The sequence below is a fragment of the Zonotrichia albicollis genome, chromosome 8 (genome assembly GCF_047830755.1).
Source record: "Zonotrichia albicollis isolate bZonAlb1 chromosome 8, bZonAlb1.hap1, whole genome shotgun sequence".
Taxonomy (NCBI): domain Eukaryota; kingdom Metazoa; phylum Chordata; class Aves; order Passeriformes; family Passerellidae; genus Zonotrichia; species Zonotrichia albicollis.
Genome location: NC_133826.1, coordinates 8,603,992 through 8,630,260, shown reverse-complemented (window position 1 = coordinate 8,630,260; position 26,269 = coordinate 8,603,992). Strand labels below are relative to the sequence as shown.

General features: G+C 44.6%; 1 long non-coding RNA gene across 1 annotated transcript in view; it reads left to right on the top strand.

Annotated features, from left to right (window-relative positions):
- Positions 1-670: 670 nt before the first annotated feature.
- The window catches only part of LOC141729834 (uncharacterized), a 119,905-nt gene continuing 94,306 nt past the window's right edge, over positions 671-26,269 (top strand). The window contains exon 1 of the long non-coding RNA XR_012581274.1: positions 671-1,015. This is a non-coding gene — a long non-coding RNA (uncharacterized LOC141729834). The remainder of the gene's footprint in view (positions 1,016-26,269) is intronic.

Genomic DNA, 26,269 nt, shown 5'->3' with positions numbered 1-26,269 from the left:
CCTCTTACTCAGGGAGAATGCTAATTGCTGCCTAATTGTTCACAAAACAAATGTTTTTGTGGATTTTTAGGTGGGAGGGAGTCTGAGAGTGTTACTCTTTCAGTCTCTTGTGGAATGGGAAGAGCTCATAGGGACACTTGTGTCCTGTGAAGCACATGAATGTGTTTAGTGTTGGAGTGTGCAAACTGATGGTGTTTGACAGATAAAAGCAGACTCAGCCTGCGAGGTGGATGATTTGCACAATTGAAGTCTGGATGTAGGTCTGGCTCTGGGTGTTTTATGTGGCTGATACCAATCTTGAATAGAGAAATCTGTGTCTGCTCCTGAGCAGGGCATCTCCACCCATGGGTTGTGATCATGTGCAGTTCCAAGGCTAGTCCCCTCCCAGGAGGGCCCTGGGTGGATGTTCTAAGGAAGGCTCAGATGCATCTCCCTGCTTCTCTCTTCCCCAGATGAGATGGGCCCCCGGGCACAGGCTCACAGTGCCCCAGTCCTTGCTGCTTTGTTTGTGTGCTGCTCTTGGGGCAGAGATAATGGGACTGATCCAAAGCCAGCTCCAAAGCAATCACAAGTCTTTCCTTTGTCTTCAGTGGGGTTTGGATCAGGCCCAAAGCTCATAAGCAGTTTTCCACCAAGAGTTCCCGGCACTTATGTCAGTCACTGGCAACAAGGGAAGGGATAAATCCAGCATCAGCTGCTTCAGATGCCAGGCACATTCTGTGTGTCTGTGTGTGTGTGTGTCACAGGGTGGATATAAACTCACTCAGCCTGCCTGGGCTCCTGCTAAATTGCATGACAGCTTGCAAAGGGCAGGCAGCTACAGGGCTGCTTCCAGGACCGACCTCGATGGATCTCAGTCTGAAAAGAGCTGGGATGTTCTGTGCAGTGCCCAAGAAAGCCTTTCTCAGGAGCAGCTGCTTGGGCACGGGCAAGGAGCTGGGATGGCTGCCTGGTCAGGCTGGCACAGAGTACAGGAGGATTTCCTCAGCATCCCACAAGGCAAGGCAGGGGGAAGGTAAGCACGGGGGAGATGCTTCTGCTCCCACGGGGCTCCCTGTGCTCCCCCAGAGCTGTTTGTTTTCTCTCCAGAGCATTACAGCTGCTCTTGGCCTGAGGGTGGGCGGTCAGTGGGGGGCACATGAGCTGCCCACACCAGTGGGAGTCTCTCGGCAGCCTCTGGTAGCCTTTGGATGCCATCCCGGGTGTGTTTCAGGACTGGGTGTTCATTTAGCATGAACCTTAGCCAGCCCCAACTGTGTGCGGGAGGAAGAGCCATGGGGGAGCATGAGGAGGGAGAGAGGGAGGTGTTTTTCTTAGGAAAAAGGCAAGCAGAAATAGACACCCCTTGTCATTTTTTTTGGCAGGCGAGGGGAGTTTTGGGAGGGCTGGAGGTCACAGGAGCTAGATCTTCGCCTGGGTTTCTTATTGTTTTTTTGGCAACCCAATTGTTTGAATCCCCTCCTTTTCAGGGGGGATAGGGGAGCCCTCCTGCCCCCTTCCTGTGCTGGGAGCAGGGCAGGAGCTCCTTTCTCACCTGCAGAGCTGTTCTCAGAGCAAGGTGCGGGCAGCTGGGATTTCCTGATGCAAAATGCAGCAGGAAAGCTGGGCTCTCCAGGCCAAGGAATTAATGACACTGTTAGGGGGGAATTTGAGTTTCCACATCACTAAGAAAAGGAACTGGATACCCGAGGCAATAGACCAAAGTCAAGCTATAAAGTAATTACATTTCTCCCTGTGTTTCATGAGTTTGTTTAATTTTAGTGTTTAAAGGGAAAGGTTTCCTGAAAGCACTGTGCCAGCAACTCTAAAAAATAATTGTGTGTCTTTCTTTAACATATATTCTGGCAGGAATGTCCTGCCTAAGTTTTTTGGCAGAGGCTTTTGCTTTATCATTAGTCTTTTAAATATGGTTTTAAGTTAGACTTGAGGTTAGTAAGGTGGCAAAACCCACCATTTCTGGGTTGTCACCTCCATCGCTCATCCTTTACCTGTAGGATTCTGGGGCACTTTGCTATTCTGTGCTGTGTTAATCCCAGTTCCTCCATACAGCAGGCAAGAGGAGTTTGCACAGCCATCTTTTGGCATTGCTACCTGCCTGGCTGAATTGAGGTGTGAAAAACTGCAGACCTTTAAAACAGATTTTGTGAAGACACCAGGCCAGCACTTTGTTCTGCGCTCTGACCCCGTTTCTGAGCTGAGCCAGTTCTGCACCTGCAGCTGGCTCAGGATGCTGTGGGATGGTCCCTCCTGCAGCCCTCCCTGTGCCTGAAACACAGTGCTGGGTGTGAAGTGGGGTATCCCTAATCCCACACAGGAGTCCCTTGAAAGGAGGGAGAGGTTTTCTCTAGGATTTGCCTATTTTTTTGGTGTTCCTTTCTATGAATGACTTTTCAGTTTGAATAGTCTCTGAGGGGCTGTAGTGCCAGGAGAGCAACCACACTGCAGGACCTCATCTTGCCAAAGTGACACCTTTGTTAGGGGCATTTTGCAGTGACACACCTTTCTGCCTTGCTCTACTGAAGCAGACCTGACTGTGGCTCATGTGCCACTTCTGGGAGTTCTTTTCTCTTAGATATTTTATAAATCCTATCCCTCTGCCTTTTGGCAGAGCTGCTCTTCACAGGGTCATGACAACAGCAACATGATGCTAGACCTGGAAACAGCAGGTGAACCACCCCAAATTGCCATTTGGCACCTGTGAAAGAACGCCCAGCCCCTGGCAGGAGGAAGGGAATGTGCCTGGAGCACCCTGCAGCTGGGCACAGAGCAGGTTGTCTCTCACCCTGTCACAATGAGAGGCATGTCATCCCCATAGCTTGCAAGGCGAGCAATTCCTACTCTCATATGCAAAACCTTGCCTAAATCCCAATCCATGGAATGGCACAGACATGCTGTGCATGTTAACACACCCTTCAGTCAACTGGGAAGCATAGTGGAGAGGTCAATAAATGGGGAAAATAAACGGAATATGGTAGAATGTGCTCTTATGTTCATGCAAGAGTCACTTGTTTTGGGATTTGGGTTTTTTTTTTTAGATTAGAGGTATGTTTTATTTGGTGCAACAGAGGAACAGGAGAAAGCATATTCAGGCATGTAATGAAATGGAACCATTTCAAAAGCACGTGGCTGAGTGGAATGACATGGAAAAATGGCACAGCTGTCTTCATACACTCACTGTTAGTGTGTGTAAGCTGAAGATGTGAGGGGCTGTGCAGAGCCCTGTGCAGTGTGAGATCCAGCCCAAGCCTTATTTACAGTAGCGTGATTTCTACTTCAGGAAAGGGTGAGCTTTTTTATTTCATGGTGCATTCAGTGTGAGTGGAAAGGTTCACCCCAGCATCTCTAAAGATGGAAATCCAGTTCTCCTACAGCTGCATGGTTAATTGGGGATGTTTGGGGATATAAGGAAGCTGCTTAATTAATGCAATTTAAATAATTTGATAAGATTTAAAGCCAGTCACTTCTCACAGCTAAACCCACACACCAACAGCTATTTAGAACCTCTGTACAGCTGAGAGATGTGTAAAGGTACCATTCAAGAATGAGATGTGATCATCTAAAACAGGGAACAGAAGTGCTTTGAAGTGCCAAGTTTGCTGTCACGCCTGCTTTTTGTAGAATGCAGATCATCTTAAAGTGTTCTTGAGATAAGTGGGATAGACTGAACTAGAGTGTATTGCTAAAAGTATATCTTTGTATTTCTGGAGTAGCTGCAGATTTAGATGTTAAACTTTATCCATAATGTGTTTGAGTATTCTGCACTGTGCTAGTTTTCCACCACAAAGCTACTCAGTCTGTTCTGTTGGAAAGCCCGTGATGTAGTTGTTTTTCTGTGATTATCCAGTAGAAGTTAGCTCCATTGTCATCCCAGGTTTGATAAAGTTAGAGAAAAACAGTTTTCTGAAGCTGTTGAGAGGATGCAATAACATTTTGATGCCTGTCATATTTTAAGATTTGCAGTTCCCTTCAATCATGTGTTCATTTGTAACTCCTGCCTGCAGACACAAAGCAGGTGTCCTGTGCAGTTACAAACCTGTCTCCTTTGAGAAGTTTTGGCACTAGAACCATACACAATAAAACACATGGGCCTTTCATTAAAGGCAAGAACTAGGCAGAACTGGGAACAAAACTTGCTGCAGTCATCCTTTAGCAGCACTGGCAGGGAAATCATGTAGTTTTCCCTTATTGGTATGATGTACCCAAAAAGAATCCTCCCTTTTTTTCAATAAAAACTTTCTCCTTTTTGTTTCCCCTTCCGCTTGGTCAATTATCACCGCTTGAAATTTAAGATAATTCCTGATCTCTTGTCTAGACAGTGGGTTTTAATTTTCTGTTGTGTAAGGAGTTTTCTGGCCCTTCCTCATGCTGTTTTTCCTGCAGTCACAAGCTTTGTTGTAGTGGTAGGGGGGGTGCATTGATTTGCAGCCAAATTCTCTGAGGCTCTATCTGTGCTGGGTGACACTGCAGGGAGCAGGGGGATTGTGTCAAATACATCCCCAAACCAGAGCAGCCAAGGTGGGACTGTTTCAGGGAAGGCAGTGGCTGCTTCTCCCTTGCAGGCAGGAGAGTCTTTGCACAGCTCTTGGTGATGGCACCAAGTTGTGATTCCCAAGAGCTGAGGGTTGCTCATCCCAGATCCAGGCTGTCACAAAGAGCTGGGCTGTGGGCAGCCTCCCTGGAGAGTAGAAAAACTGATGGAGAGGTCAATACATGCCCTGATGGAGAGGTCCTGGACCCAGCTGACAGCAATGGTCCTCCAGCAATTGCACATGATGCAATTTGTGCTTAGACCTCAGTGTTTACTAGCTGCAGATAGAGCTGTCCTCTCCAAATGTGTCCTATCACATCCTGAGCATATTTATCCTCCCATGCTTAAGAATGGGTACTGCCACTTTGCAAAGTGTTAGTGATGCCCATGACTTCAGCAGGAGTTTCTCCAATTGGGATTTCTTTTCTGAAAGCCTCAGCTTCTGAGGTGTGTAATGCAATGGACAAGTACAGATTTCGGCAACAGAAAGCTAGAAATTCTGCTGCCAAGGTACAGTGATTCTTAAGGGTTAAAAATTTCCTAGATATTGTATAGTTAAAATCACATGAATATTTATGTTATACCCATGATTTTGTGGGGAAATGATTTCCAGCCAGAGGGTCTCTGGATAGCAGCTGTGAGAGAGTTTCAAGAGCAGACTTTGATTTACTGCTGCAGTTCACTACACCTCATACATACTCCAAATTATGGTGTTTTCTAATCTGACTATCTCTGCCCTCTCATTACATCTTTCTGCCATTTTTTTAGCCTGTCAGCTGTTTCAGTGGGTGTTTGGTACAGCAGTGAGATGCTACGTTTGCTGATTTTTGGTTTCCTGGTCTGGGTAGAGAGCTTGGGGTACTCTAGAAATGATAATAGGCACAAGCTGTTTTACATGAGAAGTTAAAGCTGAAATTCAGAAGCCTTGACACATGAGAATTAAGGCCTTGTCTGTGGCCTTCATCACCTTCCTTGTGCTTATGTTGTATCTATGCTTTTATTATATATCATTGCCAGACTATACTGGCTCATTTTTCTCCTGCATCCCAATTCCCTGATGTCATATCAAGCATCCCTATGGGATCCATCTCTCCCCTCAGGTGTTTGTGCCTGGTTTCTCCCTGGTCCTTGCCCCATTGCTCCTGCTTTGCTGTTCTGTTGCTTTTCTCTTTGCTTGATTTGTGTAGTGAGGGACTTGGTGGGAGTCCAGGGCCTGAGATGATAGGGATGGCTTTTTAGGTCTCTCTTCTGGTGCCCAGAGCCACAGTCATGTCCAGCAGCCAAGAAGGGAATTATAGCAAGGAAAGTCCTGAGCAATCCCCAGAAGAAGCAAGCCCTAGAAGCCCCAAAATGGAGTGAGATCAAGGCAGACAGAATCTGTAGAGGTTTTTCTCCCAAAGACTAATAAATCTTCAGTGGGACATATTCAAAGGCTTTTCACTTTGCCAAAGTTGGATGTAAAAGGCACATCCCTGTTCCCAGGGTGACACCAAATTTCCAGACTCCTATCCAGAAGATGGAGGCGTGAGAGCGACTCCAAAAAAAAATTTGTTAGAATTTTTATATCGACTAAGCACTTTTCTCTAATCTTGTGTTGGAAAGCTGCCAGGCCTCCCCCTCTCCCACCCTCCTTGACTTCCTAGAAAACTCTAATGGAGGCAGACACCTGGCAAAGGAGAATTTCAGCCCCAGAAGTTTAAACGTGGTGAAACAGGGGCTCCTGATGGCACAGGGCATCTTCACTAACACCCTTTCGCATCCCAATGCTGTGCTGCACCAATCTCCCACCAGCTCAAACTCAGGGCCTCATGCTAGAAAATCCATTCCTTGTCACTTTGAGCAGGGTAAATGGGAGATGTAAAAGCACTTTGCAGTGTTCAGGGAGTATCAGGCATGAGTGCAAATGGAAAGACCATGGCAAGTGCTCCCTGCCTGTGCTTCGAGGTAACCCCTGCCAGCGTGCGCCGCCTCCTTGCAAATGCCATACAGCGTTTTTCACTCTCTGCTGGAGGAAAAAGCTGCCCTAAGAAAAGCAGAATGAGGGCTGATGTTTTGAAAGGTGTCCAAGAGTAACAAAACTCAACTCTCCAGGGCTGAGTTTTGCCTCTTGTGTTTCTCAACTAGGGTGGTTGAATGTGTTACAGACCTATCAGAAATTTTGCTACAAATGCACAAATATTAATCTACAGCCATTTCCTTTGCTTTCTTAAACATGAATGAGGATTTTTGTCTCTTTCTCCCTCCATAAATTGTTCATGGTCAGAGGGGGCATGTTCCGTGTCAAAGTCTTGACCGCCAGGATCAAACAAAAAACCCTTGTGAACTCAGAAGTGGAGACAAATAAATGACTATTACTTTTTTTTTCCCTTTTGCCTGGAGTTAAACCTTTTCTCTGTCAACAATATTGACTTTGTTCACTTGGAAGGAAACAGAGGGAGAGAGAGAGAGAGGGAGATTTCTCTAGATGCTGCACAGAAAAAAAACATTTTGGAAGGAGGAATGAAAAAAGACAGAGGTTACAGGAAATGGTAGACATTTTTTGTTGAATTAAACCATTAGGAGTGACCCAAAAACCAACGGGAAAGAAAGGAAACAACTGGATACATTTAGGTCACAAGAACCAGCCAAACGGGGAGCTGAAACCAATTATCATAAATGAATGTTTCTCTTTTATTCATGACCACCGTGTATGCTCCCATGATGCTCTTTGTCTTATTATAAAAACAGATGAAACTATTTCGTTTTGTTCTTATACTTATTAGCTAATGCAACTTTTGGGCAATTTATCAAACACTAACACATGTTGTGATTAATAAGCTCAGAGAATTAATCACAGCTAAAGCCCCTTAAAAAACAGAGGATGTTAGGTCCCTCTTAAATATATGTTTGTGCAGGATTATGTAACTTAAGCAGTGACATCTAGTTTTGATGCATATTCATGCATTTTACACGCAGAAAGATCCCTGAAACCATATGTTCAGTCAAGCTATAATTACAGTGACTTCCATTTCTGTGGGACTTTGCCCAGCAGCACGGGCAGAGCAAGCCCTGCTTGCCCTAGGCGTGGGCGCTGGGGGCTGTGCACAGAGCCCACCCCTCCCTGGAGCAGCGTTTGGGGTTTGGGTTGTCACTGCTGGGCTTCAAAGGGGAAATGTCACAGTTGCTGTGGACCACAGAAAAAACCTGTCTGCTCTTTTTTAGATTCTTTCTCAGACGTCTTGCTGTCCCCTTTAATCCAGATATCATTGAGAGGGGGAGGAAAATGCCACTGAACCTGGCCATAGCAGCTCTCAGCATCCTCCTCCCTCCCACTAACCCAGCACAGCCTCTAATGAGCCATAACTGGCTCTTAAGTGCCCCTAACCATTTCTCTGAGGTTAGAATAAATTTCTAAATGGGGAAGAGGAAAGGCAGAGGCCACCAGCATATCCTGCAGCCTCACTGAAGTGTGGAGAAGCCGGTTCTGTGCCCTGAGACACAGCTCTGGGGCAGTGGGACAAAGAGCTGGAGCTTTGCTTAAGGATGCTCTTCTTGACAGGAGACAACCATCAGACATGGAGGGGACCGGGGGAATACTTTTCACTGGAGCATTCAGTGTTGTGGAAGCAGATGTTTTGTGAGTTTGGGTGTCCTTTACCACAGACAGATCTGAGTGTCTGCAGTGAGGAAGGATGTGGGAAAGGGGTCACCTGGGCACGGGCAGAGGCTGAGTTGCTGATAAATATCTCCCAACAGAAGCACTGAAGAGCCTTGCTTGTGGCCTGGCTGAGGGACACTGTTGAAAGGGTGACATGAAGCTTTTGAGAATACTTGTTCTTCACTGAAATATACACACTTATACCTATTTTTGACTTTGCACCCCAGCTCCAGGCAAGACCAAATCTTAACATCCTTGAGCATCACAATGGATGGAAAGCCTATTGTTTGGTTGCTATAAAAATGAAGAAGTGCATTCCTGTTTCTAAGCTCCAAAGTACAGTAGTGCAGTTCCCTTAGACTCCCCGTTAGCAGCCTGTTCTGCTCAGCAAGGTACTTGCTGTGTCAACATCCAGTTGACTTCAGCAGGAACAAAGTGTTTGTTTAAATGCTTTTATTGACTAGGGAGGGACTTAAACATGTGTTTAAATGCTTTTTAGAACTAAGGCATAAATGCTTGATTCTCATAGCCCAGCAAAATAATGGGGCTGGTCTTCAGTCAAGCATGAATTCTACACTGTGCTACAGGGGTAGCTGAGTGACATTCTATAGTATGTGTAAGACCAGATTTTCATAATGATCTTAAAATATCTATGTCTCTCCATAGACTGCAATGAGATTTAGATCTCAGTCTTAAAAAAAAAAAAAGGAAAAAAGGGGAAAGGAAAGTGAAGTTATTATCCTCTGTGGTCAAGGCATCTGAATAAACTCTTTCTTATTCATTAATGGCTGCGAAATGGAACTTACGCAAGTTTATGCAGCTAATTTGTCAAGCATTCAACAAAATATGCAAAAGGATGCTGCCAGGCCTGCTTGTGTGGAACTACTCTGGCATTTAAAAAGAAAGAAACATCCCTAGACAACACCTGCTGGCATTTTCCACAAGAAAAAGATCTTTGTCTTTGCCTCTCACGTGTCAGCAAATTAAATTTTTTTTTCTCCCAACTTAATCCCAGTCAAGTGTATTTTATTTTTTTTTCCCTAAAATAGACGCATGCCACCAAAACGTTTTTGGTGTGTGTTAACAACATGTTGGCCCTATGGGCTACATTTCTTCTGGGGAAGATAGACGACCTTCTTTGAGTTTCCAACCGAGATCGCCAGCAAAAGAAAATTAAAAAGCAGGCTTTTCGTTTTCGTCTTTCGGCAACCCTGATGTGGTTGCCGAGGCATTGCTTAGAAACACAAACATTACAGCACATATGGAAGTCTACTGTCGAGTGGAACCGAGTCCTAAAGCAACATGTTAAGTCGGAAAAATTTATGTTCATGCTAAAGCGGCAGTGTGGTAATCGGTTTCAATGGAAGTAAAAGGAGTGCATCAGAGATGGAAATGGTTCGCTCCCTTGGACGCAAGTGCAGGGATTCAGAGCCATGGTCTGGGATGACTGGGTGAGGAGGAAGTTGCTTTTGTTAGTCAGGGAAAATTGGGCTTGTGGCAGCTGTACTTCTCTCCTTGAGTGTGCATCTGTCTGCATAGAAGCCGCTTTATTTTGGACACTTGTTTAGTATTAAAAGACCTTTAAGTCCATCAAGTCCTATATGCCCATTTATATACTCTCAAAATACTAATTTTTTCCCCTTTGTTTGGATGTAAATTAGGTAGTTTCAGGCTTGCCGAGGGCAATGGAGGCACTAGTCCAAATTCTTGCTTTGCAAAGTCAAGCCATTCAACTCCTTCCAGGGGCCTTATCAGGGTTGCTTCCTGAGGGACCTTTGTATTAGGGAAAAGGCAGATAGGAACGTCCAGGGAGGGATTCATCATGACTCTTTTAGGATGGTCTCAGTATTCTCATGTTGTGCCTTCTTCAATTGATTCAAAAGAGCCTGGAAAACTTGCTTAGACAAGATGCGATACATTAAAGCAAAATCACAGTATATGCTTCTTCTCTGGAACCAATGGTTTGCACTCCTGTCCATAAAAAACTCTTGGCATCTTGGTTGCATGTCTGGTTCAATATCTAAATATCTTCAAAAAGTCCAAATCCCCATAGTTTCTCATAATTATGTGCCTCAGTTTCTTGTTTGTGAACTGGAACCTCCTTACCTAATGAGAGTGGTGTAATGCTAAATAATAATGGCTGTGATTTTTTCAGATATTGGGAAGAGTGATGGTTTAAAAATATTTCAGAGATAGAGCTTCTAATACTATTAGGAATAAGAAAAAGAGGACAATGTTTATTGCTGCTTGAGTTGTGTACTTGCAGTCTCAGTATATTCTAGTCAATGGGCTAAACTCTTTTCAGATATAATTGCCTTGAAAATTAGCGTTTGCCTTTCTCCATTCCCAGGGAGGCTGCCTGCCTAGACACTCCTGCATTTTGGAGTCTAGAGGTGGATCAAGCATGGTGGTGGTGGTCAAACATGGTTTTGAGGGTAGGAGGTGTTGGGAAAAGGCACCTGCCCTGCCCTTCACCTCGTCCCATCCTTGAAGCACCATTGTCACCACTGTGGTACCGTGGGCCAGATAAAGTGCTGACTCCAGCTGCTTCTTTTCCCCATGGATATCATACCCCTGACCTCAGCAGAGCTGAAAATTTGTGCTTTCTGGGTTGTTAATGCAGGTAGCCCAAGGCTGGGCTAAGCCCAGCTCAGAGGAGCTGCTGGGGCAAAAGCACCAAGTGTTGCAGGAGAGAAGGAGGGTTTGAGGACCAGGCAGACAAATCCTTTGTATCCCAGTCTTATCATCTTGCCTGCTGAGGGAATAGCTTGGTTTTTAAGTTGCTTATTGTTTCAGGCCTACAGCTAATCCTCTAAGAAAGTTATTTCTGTTGCTCATGGCTAATACCCCATCCTGCATTGGGAGTTATATCAGAGCAGAATTGCTGCTTAGTCACTGGCTGCTTTTCAGCCAAAGAAACATCATGGGTTCTGGATTATTGTGATGTTTTACCTTTTTTCCTCCCGCTTTCTCTTTTTTTTTTTTTTTCTTTTTAAACAGATTAATATTTAGATGTCATTTTCAATGTTCAATTCCTTGATTTTGCCTAGTTGAAAAACCCACTTCTTTATTTGAAAAATATTTTTGGAAGTCTGAAGATAACCACGTCGCTCCCATGGTTAAAATATTTTATATAAAACTTGTTATTACCATAGATCAAGGGGATATGGACAGAATATGTTACAATGGGGCCTGTGTTAAGGATTTGTCAAGATTTCCATTATAAACCACTATTTTCGAGGGTTTATAACTCAGTCATAAAAATTCATTCCAAGCTAAAACTTGGCAAACAAAATGTCAACCCAGGAGAGATTTTCTTTTACCAGATTTACTTTAATGCTTTAAACTGATTTGTCTATTTTAAAATTATACGAGTGCCCTGTTTTACAGACTTTCTGCGTATACAGGGTGCATGTGTGCTAATATAACACACATACCAAGGAAAAAACAATGTTAAAAGCACATTAGCGCAGCAAATCAGAGCTCCAAAAAACCCACAAGGTTAAAAATGAGGTTGGATTTGCAGTTTGTGGAATCTCAGGCATGGGGATGCCAGCTTTGAACTAAATCTTCAACTGGTGGATTCAGCTGGTTGGGGCTGATTTACACCAGCTGAGGTGCTGTCCTGTTATGATGCCTCCCAACTTGTGACATCTGTAGGCATCTGGAAAAGCATCTTGAAAATTGGTGGAAATCATGACACTAAGGTGAGGGGTGGCTAGATAGGATTGAGGAAGGGCAGCTGGTGTAAAAGGAGCAGATATTCAGCTGATCTCCCATTATGTGATTCTAGACCTGGTTTCTCTTGATGGTCTCAGGGAAGAGGTGGGTGTGACAATGAGGTGCTAAAATCAGAGGATTAAAGCAAAGTTCTCTGTCTCTTCCCTGTGGTTAAGGAGCCAGAATCTGGCATCACTATGCCAGTAGTAGGTGGCCTGAGCTGTTCATCAGTCTTAAATGTCATTGTCAACACCTATGTTTTTCCTGGGTCTCACATGGTCTGAGTGTTCCTGTCCCAGTGCTCTGTCTTTGGCTGTGATACATGAAGTGTGGCTCATCCTGCTCACAGCCCAAAGCTCTGCCTTGCAGCAGGGCCTAGTGCAGCAGAGGACATGCAGCTGAGCTTGCAAAACCTAACCTGAGCCCCTGAGGTTGGACAGGCATCAGAGAAGCACAAAAGCCTCCAGCAGATGTTGGCGAAGAGTTCTAGGGCCTGAGGGAGCTGATTTCTGTCCTTAGACCACAGCAGGGGTCTTAGGTAACCCTGCTCCCAGCTTGTGGGCCTCAGCTGCCTGCCCAAAGCCTTGAGGTGAATCCAAGCCTTGGTTCTTTGAAGGACTGAGCTTTAGACACGCAGGCCATTCCCTTTATGGAAGATGTACACGACTTGAGTTTGGCCTCCTTCCCTGATGCACTGGCTCCTTTTCTCCTGACATCTTGGGCTGTGAACTCTTTTTTGCTGATAAGACCGGGGTGTTTGTCATCTCCAAGTCCCATAGGCTGTGTTACACTCTGCTCCAGCAACCCCCTCCTGGGATCTTTTGTGGAGCTTGTTGTTGAGTCCCTCTTGCTCATGGGTTTTGTTAATTGAGGGCAGAATTAGGTTCCCCTCTCTGCCATAAATCCAGCATGCACACACACTCAGGCACTTGTAAGACATTTAGAAAAGCTCTACTCTGTGTATCTTAAATATGTGGGGGGGGTGGGGAGTAAAGAAAAGCAATAAAGAGCCTACATTATACCACATGTGCAAGCAAAGGGCTGTGGTTAACTCCCTTCAGATAGGTTTCAACCAGGGCCCCTTTGTAACAGCCCCCAGTAGACTACTGAAAAGTCGGCATCCATAGTTTTAAGTAGGTTAATTTAAAAAATAAATTGTATTAGACACTTTTCCTCCCCCCACCTCTGCAAACCAAATGCACAAGTGGCACAAACAGGGAAAAATGAAGCTGGTTGTGGCTCACATGGAGTAGCCAGCTTCTCCTGGCATGATGGGGACGCTGACTGTGAACAGCAGGGAAGAGCACCATGAGTGCCTCTACCTGGCAGTGTTTGTGAGCTGGGAGAAGTGGATGGTAATTTTGTGGTCAATGCTTTGGAGAGGGGTGATTTTGAATAGATTGGTGAGCATTTCTTGATGCATATGGCATAAAGAAAGCCTTGGCCTAAATAAGGGAAAGGGGAGTACTACAACCCCGGTATCCATTTTCCTCCCTGCCCTGCCTCACTTTCCCTTCATTTAGGACTGGTGACAAGCCATTGCTTTTCCCACTGCTTATATTGCTGCTGATTATGGGGCCTTCTGTGTGTCCTGATGTGCCCATTCTGCCCCCAGCCCTACTTATCCCCATGGTGTGCCCACAGCCAGCTGTGACACAGTGGCACACAGTGACACACGACACCGTGATGGCTGAGCTCACAGGAAATTAAGGAACATTAATAACAATCATATTGAGAATGAAGCGAGTTGAAAACTGGGCTTTGATTTTCCAAAGTGCTTTTTGGATGAAAAATGCTTCTCTCTCTCTTTTTTTTTTTTTTCCCTGGATGTTGTTTTGCACAAAGGATGACATTATTTGCATTGGCACCTTTTCCAGATCAGCTCCCAAAACGCTTCCAATCTAGGATTGCTGATTTTTTCACTTGTCAAGAAAACAAAACAAACCAGAGTAGAAATGATGGGTTTGGCTTTTGCTTTGTGTGTTGTGAAAAACAAATAAACAAAACAAATATTTTTCCAAGTTTTTAATGGAAAATCAAATTCCCATGCTTACCAGAGTCACTAATTAAGTGAGCCAGAAGGAGGATGCTTACACTGAGAGACATGCAGCGTTTCCTCATAGCTGGTTGAACTGTTTCTGAGTATAAAAAACATACCTTAAACATGTATCTGCATTGTTTTCTTCATCATTGATACTAAAAATTAAACTACTGGATCTCTGGAAGCGAGATCCCACTTTTCAACTGACCTCTAAGTCAGAAATAAAGCAGCTTCTCAGAGAACAATATAGCCACAGTGGAGGGAGCCGGGTCACCTTTTGGTGAATTTAAATGAGTTCTTAATGAAAAGGGGAATAAATTTTTCACACATTCCTCTGCATTAAAGAGGGGTCAGAGTCTAGCATCAAGGTGAGCCTAAACTCAGGAAAGACACAAAGGGAATTCCTGAGCTGCCGACAGTAATGTCTCTCCAGTCTGCCAGGAGCCAAAATGCTACTGCTGGAAAAACAGCAGGCAGGGTGGAAATCTGGGTCCAATGAAGGAGCAGCCAGGGAAGCTGTGGAGTGGGGTCGCAGAGCAGGGAAGATAAACAGCATCCCCCCACCACAGAGGTCAAGCTTATTACAGGGATGAGGCTGGTGCTGGGTGTGAATAGGTTCAGCCACATGGCAGGGACCAGCACTTCTGTCCCCTGTTAATGAAACTTTGCAGCATCCAGTCCTTATTGTAAAGATGTCATGCATCTGAGTACTGGCTGTCAGGATTTATTAAAAATGTGTAACCTCAGGCAAGTTACCAAGTTCTCTATGTCTTAGTTTTACTCTCTGTAAAATGGACTGTTACTCCAAGGGAATTACTGTAAAGGTTAGCAATGGAGGTGGACAGGGCAACTTTTTTTTCCCCCGAGAGTGAATTTATGTTTATCTGTCTGATGAAAACCTTAAATGCCAATGCAATAGACTTTGCTTTAATATATGGGTCGTCTAAAAATCAGTAATCCTGAGCTGTTGTTTGTGTAGTGTTTTCCTGCTCTGTGGTGATCCTAAAAGATGCTGCCAGTCAGATTTGAGAATGGTCTTGCAGAAATGGATTTCACTCATGTGACTGCCACTTCACTCAGGTGGGAAGGGCTGTCCTGGGATTTCTGACAGCAATCCAGATTCTCTGCTGTGGGAGTGGTGCCTTTGCTGGGTGCTCCTGGTGTTTCTGCTCCTCTCGGAGTGAAGGGATGAATTGTAGATCCATGAGTGGCCAGGAGCTGAAGCACTGCTGTCAGGAGCCCCAGGCTGGATTGTGGCATGATGATGTCCCTTCTCAGCTGGACCTGTGGTAGCTCTGACCCCAAGGTGGGAAGCTCAGCCCCACTGTGTGAGGACAGGGGGTGGCAGAGCTGTGGGCACAAGTGGGATGGGCAGCCAGCCCTCCTGGCCTCCAGCAGGGAGTGGTGATGGGTTCAGAGTAGGGAGACATCTCCAGGAATAGGGTCTGGCTTTGCTTTGCATCTTGTTCCTAAATTAGACATGTAATTACTTGAGTCTTTCCAGCATTAATAAGGGACAGGCATCTCCAGAGGGCAATTCAGACCTGAGCTGTGGGAAGCCCTTCTTGACAGTGGAAGGGGCCCATTTAAGTTCCAAATTTAAGCTTCTTGGTTGAGAGCTTCACATTTGGTGCAAAGGCTCTCAGTCTTTGGAATAAGCATAAGAAAACATGTTAAATCCTGCAGATATTCCCTTTTGCTGAGCGTGCCCAGGAGAGTTATCTCCCCTGGGAATGGCAACCATCCTCCTTCCCTGCATCTTCTGTGGGGAAATCAGTGGTCTATTGGAGGTGGACAGTGCTGAGCTGCCTTCCATGTCTGAGTACCCATTTCTTTTTCTATTATAACTTTATTTCAAAGGAGGGGCAGGGAGCAGTGGGGAGACAAGGAAAATATTTATGTAAGAAAACTCCACTTTAAAAGACAGCTTAAAACTGGGATTAATAAGTCTGCTTTTATGGAAGCATTTCTACATGTTGTAAAACATTTTTAAAAACATTGTAAAAACTACAGAGTTTCACGTTAAATATGGCTGATTTTCTTTATAGAGCTGACCTGCTTCCCAGAGGTGATGTATACTCACCATATGACACAGGGGTTGCTAGGGTAGGCAGTGTTTTTACATTGATTACTGTAGTAAATAATAATGTAAAAGTGTGTATAAATAGGGAGTTCAATCCAGAGCTACCCCTGGGGTCTGCAGTTCTTTACACATGGCCCATTTTTCATCACTTCTGTGATTATTTTATTTTATTTTTTTGGAGGAAGAAGGAAGTAAGCTGGGTTATATTTTTTTCTTTTTTTTCCTCTTGGTCTCAGAAGAATATCTCCTCTTGGGTCAGCTGTTGAGCAAATGCCAAAAATACTGGTCAACACTATGGGGAATTTGTTCCCTCAGCAATTCAGGAGTACCAAAGGAAAACAACAAGGAGCTGAGGTGGCCAAAGAGGAATGGGCAGATGAAGTGCATGCTGTAGTTTAGAGACTGGGGAAAACATGAGAATATTATCCAGATATCCCACAGGAGCAGCAGCCAAGAGAATAACCTCTGCTCCCTGCCTGGATAAAACATGGAGCGGTGGGTTTAGACTGCAAAAAGGTGGCTTCATATCCCTTGGAAAGACTTGATAACTGCATGGATGGAGAAGTGCTGGGAGCAGGTCTTTGGGTGTCTGGCTGCTCAGGGATGGCCCCCACTGCTGGGATATACCCATTGCCACGAGCAGCTCTGGGCAGACAGATCTCAGCTCCCCTTTGATGGAGACACAATTAATCACTCCTTAAACACATGCTTTGATGACATTGCCCCTTAGACAGGGCTTGTCCCAGCTGGAGGAGAGTGGAGGGGAAACGAGGACCTTCCTGGCTTGTCTAATAGCCCTGGTGTCCCTGGTGAAATTATTGGCCGCCACTTAACGCAATTTGTTTCATTTTGCAATTATTCTTCAGGGGGATTTTATAAGCTCCTGTAATAAGTCACTTCTGCTGGGATCCGGAGAGGAAGTGACCTGCATTAGAGGCAGAGGCATTAGCCCAGTCTCCCCTCCACACTGCCTTGGGATCCCAGCACAGTGCTTGCCACAGTCCTGTGTGCGTGCATGTGGAGCTCTGTGGGATTGAGCGTATGTGTGGATACATGTATAGCTCAATATATGATTTTTATGTTGAGATATGTGCTTGTGCTACGTATGGAAGCAGGACTCCTCAGGTTTTACGGCCTGAGAAGCACAAAAACCAGCTGAGCTCTCTGATGTTTCTGCTACAAAGACATGTGCCAGTAGAAAACAGTTGCCTGCTGGTTTTCCTTGGCCAGGATTGGAGGTGCTAAAGCACTCATGCTCTCAAATCCATGGTCATGGCTGAGCTCCTGCTCTCCAGTGTACATTTTCCCCTCAAGGTGTGCTGTGAGCTGGCTTTCCCAGAAGAGGCTTTCAGGTTATGGGGGTGGAGCTGGGTGATACTTCCCTCAACTGCTCTCTGGGGCTCTTCCTGCATGGACAGAAGCATCAGGCTCAGGCTGTAGTTTTCCACGGATGTAAGGCAGGCACAGGCCACAGACAGAGTGCCATTTCCACATGAGCAAAAGCCCCACGTGTGCACACTGGCCATAAACATGTCACCCTGTCCCATCCACACACAATGAGCGCCCATGTAACCACACACGCAGAGACACACACACGCTCCTCTTCCAGGATACAGCAGGGCTGTGAGTTTTAACTACCTAAATTAAAAACAGATTCTATCTTCCAGTAGGGAGCTGCCAGGAACTGGTCTTTTCCCCCTCCCTGACTTTTCTCTCCCAAATGCATTGGGGAAAAAATACATGCAGTTCTCCAAAGGGGCAAATGGTTTCTCAGCATGCAGAGAGGTTGAGGATGGGGAGGAGGGGGATGCATGGAGGAGGAAAAGGGAATGCACAGAATTACTTTCTAGTGGTAGAAGAATAAACAGCTTAAGTTAATAAAGTTGAGGCTGAGGAGAACTATTTGGAGAGTGTGGAGGAAGTCAGGGATTAGTGAGAAAATAGGAGTGCAACAGCAGGAAATAGTGTGGCAATGGAGGGAGAATGGAGGATGGAGAAACTTGGCCAGCATGGTGAGGATGAGAGTGGGAAGCTGAAGGGCTGGCAGCTCTAAGTCACAGCCCTGCTGAAGACACGTCACCCTGTGCTCATCAAAATCTGCCTTGGGAGCCAAAACCTCTACCAAAAATGACGCAACCTATTTTTAGGAGCGGGTTTATTCATGGAGATGCCTTCTTTGTTGTGAGGCACGTGTAGCAGAAATTAAAAGGGAAAAAATTTAAGAGGAGAAAGGGGAACTCTGGGGTGAGAGGACAATGCCAGCCCTATGGGAGGACACCAAGGCTCCCAGCCCTGCAGTCCCTGCCTGTCCCAAGCCCCTCTGGCAGTGCTGCTATCCCAGCATGGGCAGCCCCTCTCAGTGACAGCCCCGGGCGCCAGGCGCATTGCTGACTCGATGACTTTTTGCAACTGTCGGAGAAGCTTAGCAGATAAGCACACAACAGTTTTTATTATTCCAAGAGGCAGAAGACTTGCCTTAGTGAGCGGTAACAAATACGGACATTCACGACCAGGATTAGAACAAACTGCACTGGTGGGCAAGGGCCAAAGGCAGCACGGAGCTGCAGTGTAACCCAAAACCTCCACAGCTGTTTTCATTTTCCTCCCTTCAACACAGTCCCTGTGTGGTACTTCAGGGAGAATTATGAAAGTGGCGTGTAATTCAGAGAAGTAATGTCTTTCTTTTTTTTTTTTTCCCCTCCCTTCTCTCTCGCTCTCTTTTTCTTGGAGTAATGAAAATTGCTGTGGTAGATTGTTTTGGATTCAAGGGAAATATCAGACTCTATTTTCTTCAGCATCTCACTCATCCCTCATCAGTCAAAACCATAAGTTTAATGAAAAAAAAAATTAAGAAGAAAGAGGTGAACAACTTAGGAGTGCTGGACATTGTGCAAATGAATGCAGTGACTTCAGGGACCTTGGTGGCCTGAGAGAGACTTGCTGCTTTCATTCCAGTACAAAGCCTGATCTGTACAAATCCCCACTCCAGAGAAGGGGATTCTTACTGCCGTGAAGCCCTGCTGGCTCCCACCAGCATTTTGATGGGAATTGTTTAAAAAGCGTGAGGACACATCCTCTGCTGTATCCTGGTGATTCACACCAGCCTGGAGGATGCTCTACCTCTGAGAAAAAAATGTGATTTTCTTTCTGGAGGACAAATCATCACCTGATCTAATGCTCTTTGCTGTGCTGGGCGTAGAGCAGCAGAGAATTTAGCTTTCTTGTTTTTAAACAGATATGACCTCATTGTGGTTCCTCTGTTCTCTTGCTGGCACAGTTTTCCAAGACGTTTTGCATTTTCTCATTAAAATCTCTAATTCCTACATATAAAAAAAAACCTGAAAACATTTCCTCCTTTTGGTCAACTAAAATATTTTGTTTAAAGCATTTTGAGGCCTTTCCTTTCAATTTTGCAGCTTAAAAAAAAAGGAGAAAATTTAAACATATTTGTCAGAAAAAAATACATATCTTAAATGTCTAAATATTTCAATCCAGCTTTATCAAAGACTTTACATTAAAAAAAATTCATCTTAAAGAAAAATCCAAGAAACTAAGCTAATATAGTAGCATTAAAAAACCCAACAAAACAAACCAACAAAACAACTGCTCAAAGCCATCAGTTGCACTCCAGGAAATACTTCACCTCTAGTGAATATTAGGAAGAAGTGCTGAAAAGTTATATTTCTTGCCTGAAATTGTTGGGATTGTTCAAAAACCTTAGATAGCTGTTGCATCTTGTTATCAAATTCTGTTGGTATTTCTTTTAATGGGTTTCACATGATTTTTATTCAACAAGAAAATAACTCAGAGAGCGACTGGAAACACTTAACGTGTGTACCCTGACACATCTGCACATACCATAATAGACACATGAATTTAATGCTCAGTTGATTCAATGCAGGGAGTGGAATTTAGTGTCAAGTCAATTAAAATATCCTGTTCCCACCCCCCCAACCCCCTCCCTTTTTTTTTTTCTTTCCCCCCCTGAAGCATTTATCAGGGTTGCTGCATGGGAGGTATGTGGTGTGGAAGTTGTGGGAGCGCGGGGCAGCACAGCAGTGAGCGTCCTCACTCTGCTGCACTAACCCCACTCAAGTCACCACAGCCGTGCCAAAGCAGAGCTCTGCTGGGCCACAGAGAGGGGCAAGCATGGGAAAAGGCTGCCCACATGCAGTGCTGTCCACACTGTCCTGGCTGGGCAGCAAAGCAGCAAATTCGGCTGCATGAGCGTGGCAGATACAAACCCGGTTCTGTTCTCGCTGCCCTGTGCGAGTCTGGAAGGCTACTGGAGCTAAGCATTATAAAACAAACTGTTATGAGCAGCAGATAAATACAGCGTGAAAAAGATTAATGGTTAGGCAGCTGGGGTGTAGAAATATACTGCTTTCCATCTTGACATGGGTTATTTTGGTTTTCCTAGAAGCTTATCTGTAGGTCTGTTGCGTCCTGTCTGGGGTTTCGTACCCGCAATCCAAAGGCTTCAGGATGAGGGCTGCGTGTACCACTCTGTCCATGGAGTGTGTGGCACTGTCATGGCACTGGGAGGCACTGAGCAGTGTGGGGAATATGCAGAATACACAAATCCTTTATTTGCCAGCGATAATGCCAGAGATGCTACAAAAGCAACATCATCTCTGCAGTGATTTTAGGATCACTTTTGGTTTCAGTTTGGAAGATCGGCAGAGCTGGATTCCTGGGCTGTTGCAATGTTCCCTTTAAGTCAATGGATTTTTCTCTGCTGATGTGAGTGAATTTTGGGTACAAAAATTTATTATTAACATCTGCACCTTGTACATGAGAAAAAGCAAGGGGCAAAGCCTAAGTGTACCTAAAGACAAATGTATTTGGATGCACACATAATTTTTTTAACCAAAGGGATAAACAATTGTCCTGTTTTCTATTGTTTTATTATTTCTTCCAGTGTAGACAACCTTTGCAGAACAAAGCTGTCTTTGTAAAACTAAGTCCTTCAGCATGTGAATACTTACACATGTCCCTCACTGTTTAACTGGAGGCAGAAGGAGCTTAAACCTTGGAGATAAAGCTTGTATGTGAGTCTTTGTAGAACTGGAAGTGATCCTGCACTGTGCCACTGCAATGATCCCAGCACACCATACCGTGTCTGGTTCACGTTTGGGGCCAGTCCTGATGTATAATTCATACACAACATTTTATTAACTGGCAAATTTCCCCCTGAATCCGCCCCCGCAAATTCTCCAGACTGTAAGGAAGGAATTTGTTGTGCGGTGGCCTCTTCCTCCTCTCCTTGCCCATTTTTTTATGGCTGAGGAAACCCTTTTATTGTATGCGAAATAAAAGTTTGATGTGGTCTGCCATTTTTTAATTTACCGTGGTATTAAATACAAAATGTATCCGCTTACAGAAGGTGGCTCATGGCTTGTGGTCTGGGGTTGATCCAGTGCTTGTTGTGACTGGTTGTAGGGGGACAGGGATAAGGTAAAACCTTCTCTGAGGTCTGAGCAGAGATCAGTGGGGTGAAGGAATGAGAGCCTCATCCCTTCTTGCAGAGTTTATCACCCCTACAATTTTTCCGGTGTTGTGCAATGGCTGCCTTGGATTAATGTCATTCCCCTGGGCTGAGGGTGACAAAGAAACCCTGAGTACCAGCATAATGAAACCAGCAGGTCAAATTCTGCTTTTCCAGTGGACTGAAGTGCAAAAACCCCGCTCAGCTGCAGCGATGGGTGGTAAGAAGATGCTGTGGGTGACTGCACATAGATAGCACAACCAGTCTCTGGAAAAGAATGAATCTGTGCTTCCTCAGAGCGAGGAAGGCTACATATGGCCAGGGTGCTTGTGTGGGGCTTGGGAAGGCAAAGGCTCATTTTGAGGCAGTTTGGTTGGGCTCCTTCATCTTGGTTTTGCATTTGCTGAATGTTGTGGGCTTGTGGTACAGTACTAACAAAAATCGGATGAAGAGGTCTGGACAGCCTGGGTGCTGATGGCTCTGTCTCCATAAAGTGCTATAAATAATATCTGGGGCTTTGAATACAAAGATCTCTGACACCAGAAGGCAGAATAAAAGACATGAAAGCATGTGAAATGCAAAATATTAGGGCTTTTGCTTTTGAATGATCTTCCTTTATACTGCTCCATTGTCGTGAAACCTCTTTCTGATCATGGTTAGACAATGTTAAAGATGGCAAAACTGAGTTTTCTGGGAAAGGGAAGTTTTAATGAAGATAGATTGGGGCTCTTTCTGCTACTGTTATTGCTGGATTCCAATTTTCTTTCTGGAAGGAGAAAGCAAAACCTAGTCCCAGAAAAAAGCACATATGAAAAGGAAAGAGAAAAGAAGAGCAATGCCAGAAAACCGCTTCTGAAGCTGAGTCATGGCAAGACCTCCATGGGGGACAGGGGGCAGCTCCCTGCCTGCAGCACCAGGCAAGCTCCACCATGGACAAGCCACTTAAAACATTGCTTTTTGTTGCCTTTTTGGTTGCAGGCTCACAGAAACACAGCTACATAAATAAATAGAAATTGTAATGTAATCTTGGCTGACTGGATCAGATATATGCATATATATTTTAATATATAGCAGGCTAGAGAGAGAAGGATTAAATTATAGAAGGAATAGAAGATGTGGGAGAGAAAAGAAGATCAGGAATGGGAATCAGGGCAGCACATGGCATGCGTTCAGAGGTGATGAAGAAAGAAATATCATCTGCTCCTTTCCAGGGTGGGTCTGGTCAGCTCTAGGATGCGGATGCTGCAGCAGTGGGATCTCAGGAGAAGACTTCAGGAAGCTGTAGCACTTACTCAGGACAGTCTGGAGTGTTGTCTTCAAATCTCTCTGGAGTGATGGGTTTTGCAAGGGGAAGAATGAACAAATCAGATTCTTTAAATTTTTCATCATATTATTCCGATTACATTTATTTTTAGCCAGCTCTGAAAATGGTTATTTATTACAGGATCAGAGACTCAGACTCTGAAACTTACTTTCATGTAATTACTCTGTGTAACTAGCCCACAGCCATAATTTTCATTAGTTCTTATTTCTGGACAATTTTCAAAATAGATATTCTGGCAAGGCTATTAATAATTAAGTATCAAAAGAAAGAACTCAAGTGTCTTGTCTGGTTGATACAATATGTTTAGCACTAAACCATTTCTTTATTAGTTAAAAATATGTTTCAGGCAGCACAGGCAGTGTCTACTCTCTGCCCATTGAAAGTGCTCCAAAACTTTCACCAAGACATTGAGATAAATGGTGAGTGCTGAGACCATCTTCTTTTTTGCTGAAACTCTTTGAAGCAACAATCAGGTAAAGAAGATCAAGAGTTGATGGGAAATAATTAGAAGCTGTTACCTGGGTCCATGGATCCTCTGCTGTTATGTCATTTCACTTTGGAAGGTTAGACTCACCAAAATAATTGCAAGCCAGTCTCAGGGGCAATTATTGTAACAAAGATTCAGGCCTGTCATTTTCTTCATGAAGGGAAAGCTAAAAACACCATTTTGACTTTTTGCTGGTAACAGCATTTAATGGCACACAGACAGTTTTTGAGGCAGTTTCTCTCTCCCTCTCTAGTCCTTCCCCACTCAGTTTCACAGACCATGAGGTCTCCTGGACTTATCCTCACCTGGTTTACATCCATGGCAGGAGCCAGCTGAAATCCATTACTGTTCTGGTCATGGGCATAAATGTGGCCTGGCTCACATAGTGTGGGATGGTCCAAATGCTCACCCATAATGAAGGTTTAAATATCTATCATTCATGTTCTCTGTTCATGCTACTGAAGTTTAGTCCCCCCATGGCTTGGGTGTCCTCATGTGGGAGGAGGTGCTGGTGCTGTCAGTGCCCACCAGCCCATCCCAGAGGGATCACAGGCTCCTCTGTTCAGCAGTGGCTCAGACAGAGGGTTTGAGGTGCCTTTATGCTCCCTCCTTGAGCCCCCAGCCTCCTCATCCTGAGTGGCTTCCTTGGGGACAGCCCTTGTTTGGGGATGGCTTGTCCCCTGGAGGTGATGTGGGTGAGCTCAGGTCATGGAAACGACTGCTCCATCCACGTAACTATTGTTGTATCCCATTACCCACATCACAGGGAAAGTTTTCAAAGCTGAGCATACCCAGTGCATGTGTAGGAGCTGTTTCTAAAACATAAATAGTGTGGCCATTAACTGAGGCTTTTTCTTTCTTTTGTTGTTGTTGCTTAAAGACAGTTCATATTATGTACTCAATGTTTTTTCAAATTAAACCATTATTTATCCAGAGGTAGCCAAAAATGTAGCCAAAAAACCACCTCTGATTATTTTTTGACCTCTCTAGGGCTAATAATCTGCTAAAACGTCTCTAAACCATCTCAAAGAAAACAGAAACACCACTGCTGACAACTCACATACCTACTTTTTAATGCAGTGTTATTTTAAATGGCTGCGTTTATAAACCTCTAAAGACTGAGGTTTGTAATAGAAATGCTGACAGATCCTTAACACTCCATCCCATAATAACAAAGTTTTGAGAAAGAATGGGAATGTGGACACCACTGTCCCTGTTATGGAGCTGGGAATTTATTCCCCTTTTATTGATTTAACTCATGTAGCCAGAAAACTGTTTTTCCTGTGGATTCAGGGTGAGGATGAAATTGAGATGGCAGCTCCCAGATGTTGTTATGGGGTGGCTGAGAAGCTCTGCCTTCACCATGGACTGGGCCCACCAGAATTTTTCCTTCTACATTCCTATTGAAAAAAAAAAAAACTAACAGAAATAAGTCTCAGTGAAAGGGGAGTGGTTTGAGGGGCTCTGCACAAAAGAGACCACATTCCCAGGTGGTGCACAACAACCTCCCCAGTCCTCTGCCTTGTAGCCTGGCACAGGGAGTTTAGGGAAATGTATTAATTACACAAGAAATACATTAATTATACAAAACTGCAGTATTTCTCAGGAATGGATGCTTTTCAGAGTCACTGCTGACATAAGAAGCTCCTTACATGCCTCCAGGTGGATATCTTTATCCTGCTCCTTGCCTGTAAAACTCACTGAAGGGGAAGAAAAGCTAAATGAGATTTATGTCCTCAGAAAGCAATGTGATAATTTGTGCTGTGCAGTGGAGAGGGGATGCTACCATATCATCATTAAATTAAGCTGCCCAGACCAGATGTGAAATCTTGATAAGGAGCTTTATAGGGCACCGTGGCTCAGCTTGTGGTTGGCTTTACCAAGGAGAGCTGCAGACAGCTCAGAATGCCTCCATATCCTCAAGTCATTATCTGGCTCTGAGCGTGGGCTTATTTGATCTCTGCACCCTGTGATTTCACCCAGGTCTCCCATAAAGAGCACCCAAGTGCTGTGGAAAGTCCAGGCTGCTTGCAAACACAGATGGTGTGGTTTTGTCCATCCCACCGCTGTCAGGCTCTGTTTCCAAGGGTGTTCTTTGGGAAAGAGGGCTTTTAGAATATTATTTTTCTTTCATTTTATTTTTAAATCTGGCCATCTGGTTCTGTCTCTTTCCTCTGCTGAACTAATGGATGTACACTGAATTTTTGTTGGTTTTGTTGTTGGACTTTCAGTGTCATAAAAAAATAAAGGCAGTGGCTCAGGGAATACAGGCAGGTATCTACACCCTGTCCAGGCTCCATGGATATTTCACTGAGGTCTGGGCTTTGATGAACAGTGTGTGGCACAAACCAGGACAGACCAAGTGAAACTGGGGAGGTTTTATGCTTTTGAAGATCACAGTCTCAGCTTCTTCCCTGTGTTTTCCCATGAAAAGTGAAGCAGCCACGAAGGCTACAAATGAGCCCTTGGATTTTTTTGTTTCAGGCTTTACAATGAAGGGAGTGGCAAAACCATAATGAATTAATTGCCCCCCCCCAAAAAAAAATGAGGGAGAAAAGAGACACAGGAAGAGTTCGTTCAGTATTAACTTGAGTCATTCTCCTACCTGCCAGGAAATCCCAGGCCCCCTCAGATGTTCTTATGGAAACCACAGCATCAGGCCAAACCAGGAGCACATCTATACATCACCAGCGTTTAAATGCAAGTTTTTGCTTTATCATAAGCCTTTAAGGACCAAAGAGCAGGGGGCTGCTTTTAGATTGTTTTCCTGTAAACAGTGTTAGTGTCTCTGTTGCTGGTGTGGGATGCCAAGCTATAATATTAAGGGTCTTGTTTATAATTTTGCAAAGATTTCAGCAGCAGGGTTGTATTTTTGCCTATGTCTTTGGCTTGGCTTGCCACAGTCAAACAGCTGGGATTGCTGTATGTGTGTGTGGTCAAATTTACTGTGAACCGATTAGG